Genomic DNA, 12,258 nt, shown 5'->3' on the forward strand with positions numbered 1-12,258 from the left:
CTTTGGGTTATGACTGATCTGGAATAGCGCCATTAACCTGGTTAAACCTTGGCACCAGTGAAGAGAGCTGCTGATTACTCTGACCGGCCTACAGAAAAACTAGTCGACACACGCAGACAGACTGTGGTAACTGTGATGCAGCTTTTCCATGATGTAGCTCTGTACCCAAATCCAGAGAGCTGGAAGAGCCAGCCCTGCCAACTGGATAGGAGAATTCTGATAGTGGTGGGAGAGTGTTAGGGGGGGTTGCAGAGCTCAGCTCAGCACAATTAAGACTCTGTGTTAAAAGAGCCCAATAGAAAACATCCTGTAATTTACACATCTTGATTTTCCCACCCTTTAATGCATATTAATTGTCCTGGTGCCATAAATATCATTTTAAAAAGCCTCGGGGAGGAGAGGAGAGGAGAAAGATGGCTAGGAGGTTCTCACTGTCTCTCAGTGCAGTGGCAAATGGGCTGCAGCTCGTATACTTCTCGACCCACAAACGACTAGATACACACACACTGTTGAATGGGTGCAGGTATCCATCTTTTCTTTCATGACTTCACTTTTTGTACATACACCTGCAAGTAACTGATGTACTGTAGAGTCTTGGCCAAAGTTTGAGAATGGACACAAATATTAATATTATAGAATCAGAAATATTAATTCACAAATCTCTGCCTCAGTTTATAATCCAATTTGCATTATACTCAAGAATTATGAAGAGTGATCAATGAATGCAAAGTCCTCTTTCCATGGTTAAATGAACTAATCCCCCCAAACATTCCACGCATTTGAGCCCTGCTACAAAAAACCAGCACATCACATTGTCAGCTGATTCTCTCATAACCAGTGGGGCAGTGTTGATGAACAAGCTGGAATCCAACTCTGTCATGCTGATTCGATTCAAATAACAGACTGAAGTTTCAACAAAAGAGGTGCACTTGGAATCATGTTCTCAACTCTTTCAACATGGTTACCTCCAAAAACACTTGGCGTCATCAATGCTTGCAAACAAAACTTCACCAGCCAAGATATTTCTCCATAAGATTGCACCTAAATCCAAACCATTTATCGATCATCCAGAAACCTTCCCAAGAAGCGCTTTCAATGTGTGAAGAAGGCCTTCCCAGGACGCCCAAGAAAATCCAGCAACACCAGGACCGTCCTAACCGTCTCCTAAAGTTGATTCAGCTGCGGGATTGGGGCACCTCCAGTACAGAGCTTGCTCAGGAATGGCAGCAGGCAGGTGTGAGTGCATCTGCACGCACAGTGAGGCGAAGACTTTTGGAGGATGGCCTGGTGTCAAGAAGGGCAGCAAAGAAGCCACTTCTCTCCAGGAAAAACATCAGGGACAGACTGATATTCTGCAAAAGGTACAGGGACTGGACTGCTGAGGACTGGGGTAAAGTAATTTTCTCTGATGAATCCCCTTTCGATTGTTTGGGGCATCCGGAAAAAAGCTTGTCCAGAGAAGACAAGGTGAGCACTTCCATCAGTCCTGTGTAATGCCAACAGTAAAGCATCATGAGACCATTCATGTGTGGGGTTGCTTCTCAGCCAAGGGAGTGGGCTCAGTCACAATTTTGCCTAAGAACACAGCCATGAATAAAGAATGGTACCAACACATCCTCCAAGAGCAACTTCTCCCATCCAGGAACAGTTTGGTGACGAACAATGCCTATTCCAGCATGATGGATCACTTTGCCATAAGGAAAAAGTGATAACTAAGTGGCTCGGGGAACAAAACATCYATATTTTGGGTCCATGGCCAGGAAACTCCCCAGACCTTAATCCAATTGAGAACTTGTGGTCAATCATCAAGAGGCGGGTGGACAAACAAAAACCCACAAATTCTGACAAACTCCAAGCATTGATTATGCAAGAATGGGCTGCCATCAGTCAGGATGTGGCCCAAAAGTTAATTMACAGCATGCCAGGGRGGATTGCAGAGGTCTTGAAAAAGAAGGGTCAACACTGCAAATATTGACTCTTTGCATCAACTTCATGTAATTGTCAATAKAAGCCTTTGACACTTATGAAATGCTTGTAATTATACTRCAGTATTCCATAYTAACATCAAACAAAAYTATCTAAAGACACAGCAGACTTTGTGAAAATTAATATTTGTGTCATTCTCAAAACTTTTGGCCACGACTGTACATACCAGAGAAGGCTGGTGGGAGGAGGTATAGAAGGACAGGCTCATTGTAATGGCTGGAATGGAATTAATGGAACGGAGTGAAACATGATTTCCATATGTTTGATGTGTTTGACTCTGTTCCATTGATTCCATTCCAGCCATTACAATGAGCTTGTCCTCCTATACCTCCTCCCATCAACCTGCTCTGGTACATACTGTACACTACTTCTGAACTGAGCTGTGTCAGTGGTTAGCTATGTCAGTTCCTGGTTAGCTATGTCAGTCTCTGGTTGGCTGTGTCAGTATCTGGTTAGCTGTCTCACTCTCTGGTCAGCTGTATCATTGCATGGTTAGCTGTGTCAGTATATGGTTAGCTGTGTCAGTATCTGGTTAGTTGAGTCATTCCCTGGTTAATTGTGTGAGAATTAAGTTAGCTGTGTGAGTATCTGGTTAGTAGTGTCAGTATCTGGTAAAATGTGTTATTCCCTGGTTAGATGAGTAAGCTGCTGGTTATCTTTGCCAGTCCCTGGTTAGCTGTGTCAGTGTCTGGTTAGCTGTGTCAGTCTCTGGTTAGCTGTGTCAGTCTCTGGTTAGCTGTGTCAGTGTCTGGTTAGCTGTGTCAGTGTCTGGTTAGCTGTGTCAGTGTCTGGTTAGCTGTGTTATTATATGGTTAGCTGTGTCAGTGTTTGGTTAGCTGTGTCAGTGTCTGGTTAGTTGTGTCAGTGTCTGGTTAGCAGTGTCAGTATCTGGTTAGCTGTGTTGCTTCCTGATTAGCTCTGTCAGTCCCTCGTTAGCTGTGTCAGTCCCTGGTTACTTGCGTGAGTATCTGATTAGCTTTGTCAGTATCTAGTTAGCTGTGTCAGTCCCAGGTTAGTTGTGTCAGTCCCTGGTTAGCTGTGTCAGCCCCAGGTTAGCTGTGTCACTCTCTGGTTAGCTGTGTCACTCTCTGGTTAGCTGTGTCAGTCTGTCAGTCCCAGGTTAGCTGTGTCAGTCCATTTTTAGCTGTGTCTGTCCCTGATTAACTGTGCCTGTCCCAGGTTAGCTGTGTCTGTCCCAGGTTAGTTGTGTCTGTCCCAGGTTAGTTGTGCCTGTCCCAGGTTAGTTGTTTCATTCTCTGGTTTCTCCATCCCTGCACCAAAGATCTTATATTGTCACGCTATCTGGCAGGGCCTGGTCCCAGACCTGTGTTTCTGGCTTGAATCTGTCGCGGGAAGCTGTTTTGCACAACCACTTTCTATTGAGTTCTCATAAAAGTGGGTCAATGCTGCACAGCTATAGCTGGAGCTGGACTCATACTCGCACACACACACGTACACACACTAGCATACATACATACAGGCGCACACACACACGCTCACACACCTGGAGGAAAGAAAATAAAATAGAAGAGGAGTCTAATGGATGGATGGGAAGATCTGTGGCTCCAGGAGAAAGAGAGGAGATACCAGCAGCTTCCTGCCTGGCTGGCTGGGACGCAGTGGGATTGAGAGAGAGGAAGACCACAGACATCACAGATAATCCTTTCATGGCCTGCACAGCTCTTTCAAAGACACACACACACACACTGTCATCACTATGGAGACGGAGGTTCTAGAACGATGTGGTGGAACTGGAAATAGGCCATAAAGGAAGTGAGAAGAGAGACGGGAAGTGGAGGGACAGTTTCTTCACAGTCCCCCTCCAAAATAAACTGAGATTGAAGACGTAGCAATATATCCCTCCACACTAAAAGCTGCACAGCCCAAGTCTCTTTCACACTAATAAAAGCCATCTGCTGCTTTTGTGCAGGTTGAAATATTTTGAACACTTTGTAGTTCTATAATGGAAACACTGCCAAYCAACATCTACAGTACAGTACCCTGGCTATACTATGGACTCCCTTCCCCCACATCTACACTCTTTACAGTCATAAGCCCGATGCGTTCATATGCCGTCCAGATGTTGATAGCGACTAGTGAGGAGGAAAATAAAAGGGTTTGAAGGCTGCCAGAGGTGTCTTATATGGGAGGAATTATTATTGAATGGATATAACATAACACATGAGGTCAGTCCTTCTTTCCACGAGATACAGAACCTGATCTATATTAGAACCTAATCCCTGTAGTTAAATTMACCGGTACAAAAGTCAACACAGTGGTTCAGGACATTCCAGGGTGTTCTTTCATCGTATGATCTTCTGGCTGTTTGAGGGGCTCTCCAACCTCATGGTGGATGGTAAATGTTTTGGTGATATCTGGTATATTTGCTGACAGTGCCATCCCTCATCATATCGTGTAGCTGAYTGTGGCAGTACCTGTTTACACTACATGTAAATCAATGTTGTCCTTCATCTACGTTTATCAGTCTGAGTAGACACCTACCCCTTTCATACATATTGGACTGTATGGACAGTGAGATCTTGTGGTATGGAGCTCTCTCTCATATCGCCTACTGTAGGAGCCATGAATATGGGGAGAGGTGGAGGCCAGACACCAGCTGATATTTAAACACAAAACTCTGGAGAGGCCTTTGTCTTTGATGAAATGAGAAATAGTAGAAGAGTAAAGAAAGAGAAAGGGGCGATGTCGGGGGTGACCTGTCAATCTGATAGGTCCTGGAAGGTCCTGGAAAAGATAGAAGCAGAGAGGGATGAAGAAAAGGAGACAGAATCTGAGGATTAGGTAGCCAGGCAACATCTGGCATATGCATACATGGGTCGATTACAGACAGGCAGACAGGCAGTGGAGACAGACAGACAGACAGACAGACAGACAGACAGACAGACCGCAGACAGACAGACAGACAGACAGACAGAGACAGACAGACAGACAACAGACAGACAGACAGACAGACAGACAGTGGAGACATTGAGACAGATAGACATACAGACACTGGAGACAGGCAGGCAGGCAGACAGACAGGCAGTGGAGACAGACAGACAGACAGTCAGACAGACAGTGGAGACAGATAGACATACAGACACTGGAGACAGGCAGACAGACAGGCATTGAGGACAGAACAGACAGACGTGACAGATAGACAGACAGACAGACAGACAGACAGTGGAGACAGATAGACATAACAGACACTGGAGACAGACAGGCAGTACGGACAGATAGACAGACAGACAGACAGACAGACAGTGGAGACAGATAGACATACAGACACTGGAGACAGACAGGCAGACAGACAGATAGACAGACAGACAGGCAGACAGACAGAAAGTGGAGACAGACAAGACAGTCAGAACAGACATACAGTGGAGACAGATTAGACGTACAGACACTGGAGACAGGCAGGCAGACAGACAGACAAATACATGACAGACGTGACAGACAGACAGACAGACAGACAACAGACAACAGACAGGCAGTGGGAGACAACAGGCAGGCAGACAGACAGTGAGACAAATAGGCAGGCAGACACTGGAGGCAGACAGACATTGGCGACAGACACAGTCAGAGAGGAGACAGACAGACAGACAGACACAGACAGAACAGTCAGTCAGTCAGTCAGACAGACAGTAGATACAGACAGAAAGACAGACAGACAGTGGCAACAGACAGTCAGTCAGTCAGAACAGACAGTAGATACAGACAGAAAGACAGACAGAGAGTGGAGACAGACAGGCAGGCAGACCAGAGAGTGGAGACAAACAGGCAGGCAGACAGACGACAGACAGACAGACAGACAGACAGACAGACACAGCAAGCAGCAGGCAGGCAGACACGCAGTCAGACAGACAGATAGGCAGACAGAGGCAACAGGACAGTCAGTCAGTCAGACAGACAGTAGATACAGACAGACAGACAGTCAGACAGAGAGTGGAGACAACAGGCAGACATTTGCAGCAGACAGACAGACAGACAGGCAGGCAGGCAGGCAGACAGAGGCAACAGACAGTCAGTCAGACAGACAGTAGATACAGACAGAAAGACAGACAGACAGACAGACAGATAGTCAGACAGAGAGTGGAGACAGCAGGCAGACATTGCAGGCAGACAGACAGACAGACAGACAGACAAGACAGCAGACAGACAGACAGGCAGGCAGGCAGACAAGCAGTCAGACAGACAGATAGGCAGACAGTGGAGACAAATATTGTCGATTTAATGCTTTCACTTCTGCAATGCTTTCACTGTTTTGGTTAATTAAATAAAACTAAGAAAAGTCCCCTATCCCTGATACTGAGAGATGTGACCACAGATACAGATCCCACAACCATGTGTTTGTATTGAAACTGATGAACTTATTCCACTCTGCCTGTGTGTGTTGGGGCCAAATTTGGTCTAGTAACCAAATTCTAATCAAATAGAAACAGACAGACAGACAGACATATGGACGGAGAGACAAAACTGGCTGCCGTGCACTGTGTCCAAACAGTGTGAACGGCCTGGCTCACATCCTTGACTCCTCCTAGCCACCTGACCGTCCGTCTCTCCCTCCACAACAACAGCCTTCTTCACTTTGAAGAGAAAAGAGGAAGGGAAAGAAGAAGTAGACAGACAACATGACAACACGCTGAAAGGAAGTGAGACTGGGCCAGAGAAGCAGCTGCTGTATATCCTTTCGTTTAACTTCTCACACACACACACCCCTCCGAGGTAGTTTGTTTGTCTCTGGGTCACAACACGAGCCAAACACACACACACCCCTCCGAGGTAGTTTGTTTGTCTCTGGGTCACAACACGAGCCAAACACACACACAAAGAGACACCCAGAAATGGGTACACACATAGACACACACACAGAAAAGCAAAAAATAAAATAGGCTACTCTCCATATCTGATTTGCCGTCGTCATTTAGCCACAGAGTCCCACAGAATAATAAACAGGAATGACACAAATCAGTGTTGTCTTTTTACCCATGAGAGTGAGAGAAAGGGGGAGAGAAAAGGAAGGCGAGAGAGAAAGAGGGAGAGAAAACCCCTGCTGACATTTCCCCAGCTACCCAGGGGCTCTCTCTGTCTTGGCAAGGGGAGAAAGAGTGGTAGAATGAAAGAGCCCATTCACCACCAACCGTTCATGGATGCTAATCAAGTTCATTAGCAGTCAGTTTGGCTACGAAGTCTGCTGCAGTGAACTGTTCAAACTAGGGCATCGGTCACACTTTTTTATCACTTAGACTTGTTACTTAAATGGTCCAGGCTTGTGTGATTTTTCTCCTTTCCCTCTTTGTCATGGTTCATTATCTATAAACACTTTTCTTGGTCCCAAACGCTTGTTTGGTTTGGCCCATTAACTATTAATACAGATTCCCTGTCTCTCTGTCATTAGTGTTGAGGAAGGCCAATCCCACATCTCAGCTGTAGAACCTGATAGTCATGGAACTCATGCAGCTTTCTCTCCCCAGAATGCTTTTCTGCTGCTCTTTTCACCATATGATACACATACTGTATACAGACACTACACTCTGTACCATATGTTACACACACTTTTCACCATATGATACACATAGTGTATACAGACACTACACTCTGTACCATATCTCACACACACTTTTCACCATATCCAGGGACTGATTGCAACTCCCCACTGGAGCGATTGCCTTCCCAGCTTGGTCAGACATACTCACACAATCACCAATATTGTGTCTACACACACACACACACGCGTACTGAAAACACTCAGATTCCTCCCCATCACCCACCTTAACCATAGTGGATTTGAAACACTTTCACAACTCTGTTGAGAAATGGACAGTTCTGGCTAGGCTAGGTTTCACCACTTTAAATCCATTTGATTTTCTATGTCAAGAAACACCACGTATAGTTCACTTCACACCCCCACCCCCACACACTCCTACAAACACCACATATGTCAAATGATGGAACATGTAAAAGGTTCTTTAGATCTGGGTTGAGCAGGCAAAGTGAAGTAAAGGCAGACAACAGTTTCAAACAAATTCAATATTTAATAGGACACGGCTTAGTTGGTTATATCTTAGAAGTTCAAGTCAAATTTCTTTAGTCAATGCAAATTAAAAATAATAACAAACACCAAACACAAAGGAGGACAGGAAGTGGTGCAGCCKAGGAGACAGGCYTCCATTGCCTTTCACAGTTCATCTCAAACATCTCCTTAGTTACCATGTGTCTCACCAAACAGCTGCAACATGCTGTCTACCACCGGTAATCCACCATGACTCTAGACTGAAACACTCACTGTGTGTGGCTGCCTGGAACACAAAATAAACAGGGGTTTAAATACACACAACAGAAGTCAGATGATCATCAATTAGCCAATGGGAGCTCTTGGTTGACATCGCAGGCAATTAGTCACACCTGTGACATAAACACAAGACATATACAGCCCAGTCTTTACTTGTGTGTGTGTGGTGTGTGTGTGTGGTGTGTGTTGTGTGTGTGTGTGTGTGGTGTGTGTGTGGTTGTGTGTGTGTGTGTGTGTGTGTGTGTGTGTGTGTGTGTGTGGTGTGTGTGTGTGTGTGTGTGTGTGTGTGTGTGTGTGTGTGTGTGTGTGTGTGTGTGGTGTGTGTGTTTGTAGGATAGTGGAAGAAGTGAGACAGCATAAGGATGTATATAGAAAGGTTTATAGGATGTGAGAAGTAGCTGAGTACTGAGGTGTGTTAGCTGCGTATGTTAGGTGCATTTGTGAGGGAGAGTGACCAGCCTGCAGACACCAGACCAGATCACCTAGTACTGTTCTCTCCTCTGGGAACTTCTACTGCCCCCTGGTGGGACTGACACGCTCAGTGAATGACCCTTACCTAATGCATCATGGCTTGACTGTTGCCTCGGCTTCAATCCCTCCAGAGGAAGAAGCTCTTTGAAGCCTGTGTAGGATGGTTAAGGAAGTTTTGGCCTCAGAGAGATTCAGAGAAGATCTTTGGTTTGTCCTTTTGAAGGCGCCTGCAGAAGTAGAGCCCTCACAGACAGACGGACAGAGGGAGACCGACGAAACGCATACACACCAGAGGAATCATTCCAGATCCAAGGAGAAATTCCACACACACACTAGCAAGACAAAGGAAAGTGTGTTTCTATGACTGGAAAATCAGGTTTTCTGGGCTGTAGCTGTAGAATAGAATGTGTGGGAATGGTGCAGTCACAGAGCACTAGGTGAGTCAGCATACCTGTCTGTCAACACCTGTTAACGTTGTGTGTGTGTTGTGTGTTGTGTGTGTGTGTGTGTGTTGTGTGGTGTGTGTGTGTGTGTGTGTGTGTGTGTGTGTGTGTGGTGTGTGTGTGTGTGTGTGTGTGTGTGTGTGTGTGTGGTGTGTGGTGTGTGTGTGTTGGTGTTGGTGTGCGTGCGTGCGTGTGCGTGCGTGGTGTGTGTTGGGAACAGTGTGTTTGTGGGTGACAGACTGGACCGTCTCGGCTACCGGGTCATTTTCCACTGGGCTGCTTTGATGTCTCCTCTGGAATGCACAACAGTTGGTCCCTCTTTCCCCTCCGCCGTTACACTATCAGACCACCCAGACCCTCAGGAATGTCTGCCAGGTTAAGGTTTTCCTAGGAATGTGTCTCCCTCTGCCAGGCTCGTCACTGCCAGATCCCAGCCCATCTGTACCCCTCTTAACCTGGGACACCCACAGCGATCGCTGTCGCTGAGTGTGGTGTACAACGTATGTGTCAGGGGTGTACAACGATCAGTGTATTGTGTGGTGTACAGCGGTCAGTGTGTCTGTGGTGTACAGCGATCAGTTGTGTGTGTGTATAGTGATCAGTGTGTGGTGTATAGTGATCAGGTGTGGTGTATAGTGATCAGTGTGTGAGTGGTGTCAGCGATCAGTGTGTTTGTGGTGTACAGCGATCAGTGTGTTTGTGGTGTACAGTGTGTTTGTGTTGTGTGTAAAGGGATCAGTGTGCGTGGTGTACAGTGATCAGTGTGTGTGTGGTGTACAGTGATCAGTGTGTGCGGTGGTGTACAGCATCAGTGTGGCGTCGGGTACAGCGTCAGTGTGTGAGTGGTGTATAGTGATCAGTGTGGCGTGGTGTACAGCGATCAGTGTGTGCGTGGTGTACAGCGATCAGTGTGTGCGTGGTGTACAGTGTGTTTGCGTGGTGTACAGCGATCAGTGTGTGCATGGGTGTCAGCGATCAGTGTGTGCGTGGTGTACAGTGTGTTTGCGTGGTGTACAGCGATCAGTGTGTGCGTGGTGTACAGCGATCAGTGTGTGCGTGGTGTACAGTGTGTTTGCGTGGTGTACAGCGATCAGTGTGTGCGTGGTGTACAGCGACAGTGTTGTGTGGTGTACAGCGATCAGTGTGTTGTGGTGTTCAGCAATCAGTGTGTGAGTGGTGTCAGCGATCAGTGTGTGAGTGGTGTTCAGCGATCAGTGGTGTGTGGTGTTCAGCGATCAGTGTGTGAGTGGTGTTCAGCGATCAGTGTGTGAGTGGTGTTCAGCGATCAGTGTGTGTGTGGTGTTATAGTGATCAGTGTGTGTGTGGTGTACAGTGATCAGTGTGTGTGTGGTGTTCAGCGATCAGTGTGTGTCTGGTGTACAGCGATCAGTGGTTGCCTGGCCCTTTTCATACACATCAACTTATATAGAATGTGTCTGTGTTGTAAGTTAATACATATTATCAAGTCTAACATGCCATAATAATGTGTGATAATAATTCATAGAATACATACTGATGTCCTCATCCTTCATGTCAGGGGTCGGCAACCCTGGTCCTTTTGTTGGGGTTTTAACTGACCTGGAAGACCAGGTGTGTGAATTTAGGTCATCACTGAACTGATCAATTAGCTCAGTTGGTCAGGGGTGGTGCCTAGTTGGAACAACATCCTGCAGGACCTGTGTCACTCCAGGAGGGACTGCCTTCACCACAGCATCTTAACTACCACTGTTTGACAGTGATGTCTACCTGAGACTTCAAGCCAAACGCTACAGACTCAACCCCTGCTGGTTCTTCATCCGCAACACTGATAACACTAGGGTATCTATAGTCTGAATGAGCCTGTCGTGTCTGCCTGGCATCATCTGGGGTAGACAGAGTCCTGTGACTGTCTGCCTGCCTGCCTGTCATCCTCTGGATGGACAGAGTCCGTGACTGTCTGCCTGCCTGCCTGCCTGCCTGGCATCCTCTGGGATGGACAGAGTCCTGTGACTTTCTGCCTGCCTGCCTGCCTGGCATCCTCTGGATGGACAGAGCCTGTGACTGCCTGCCTGCCTGCCTGACATCCTCTGGGATGGACAGAGTCCTGTGACTGTCTGCCTGCCTGCCTGGCATCCTCTGGGATTGACAGAGGCCTGTGACTGTCTGCCTGCCTGCCTGCCTGGCACCTCTGGGATGGACAGAGGCCTGTGACTGTCTGCCTGCCTGCTGCCTGGCATCCTCTGGGATGGACAGAGCCTGTGACTGTCTGCCTGCCTGCCTGCCTGGCATCCTCCGGATGGACAGAGTCCTGTGACTGTCTGCCTGCCTGGCATCCTCTTGGATAGATAGAGTCCTGTGACTGTCTGGCATCCTCTGGGAAGGACAGAGTCCTGTGACTGTCTGCCCTGCCTGGCATCCTCTGGGATAGACAGAGTCCTGTGACTGTCTGGCATCCTCTGGGATGGACAGAGTCTTGTGACTGTCTGCCTGCCTGGCATCCTCTGGGATAGACAGAGTCCTGTGACTGTCTGGCATCCTCTGGATGGACAGAGTCTTGTGACTGTCTGCCTGCCTGGCATCCTCTGGAATAGACAGAGTCCTGTGACTGTCTGGCATCCTCTGGGATGGACAGAGTCTTGTGACTGTCTGCCTGCCTGGCATCTTCTGGGATTGACAGAGTCTTCTGACTGTCTGCCTGCCTGGTGTCCTCTGTTTTTCTAACCTTTATTTAACTCGACAAGTCAGTTAAAAACAAATTCTTATTTACAATGACGGCCTACCCCAGCCAAACCTGGACAATGCTGGACTCCCGATCACGTCCGGATGTGATACAGCCTGGATTCAAACCAGGGACTGTAGTAACGCCTCTTGCACGGAGATGCAGTGCCTTAGACCGCTACGCCACTCGGGATGCCTGGGTCCAGTGACTGTCTGTGTGTCTGGAGAGGGAGGGTAGGACAGAGTCCTGTGACTGTTGTGCCTGGAGAGAGAATAGACAGAGTCCTGTGACTGTCTGTGTTCTGGAGAGAGAGAATAGGACAGAGTCCATGACTGTCTGTGTGTCTGGAGAGGAGGATAGGACAGTGT

General features: G+C 47.4%; 1 pseudogene; it reads right to left on the reverse strand.

Moving 5' to 3' along the window:
* Positions 1–11,787, reverse strand: part of LOC112074952 (uncharacterized) — a 56,849-nt pseudogene extending 45,062 nt beyond the window's left edge.
* Between the last annotated feature and the right edge of the window lie 471 nt (positions 11,788–12,258).

Source organism: Salvelinus sp. IW2-2015, unplaced genomic scaffold (genome assembly GCF_002910315.2).
Source record: "Salvelinus sp. IW2-2015 unplaced genomic scaffold, ASM291031v2 Un_scaffold2900, whole genome shotgun sequence".
NCBI lineage: Eukaryota > Metazoa > Chordata > Actinopteri > Salmoniformes > Salmonidae > Salvelinus > Salvelinus sp. IW2-2015.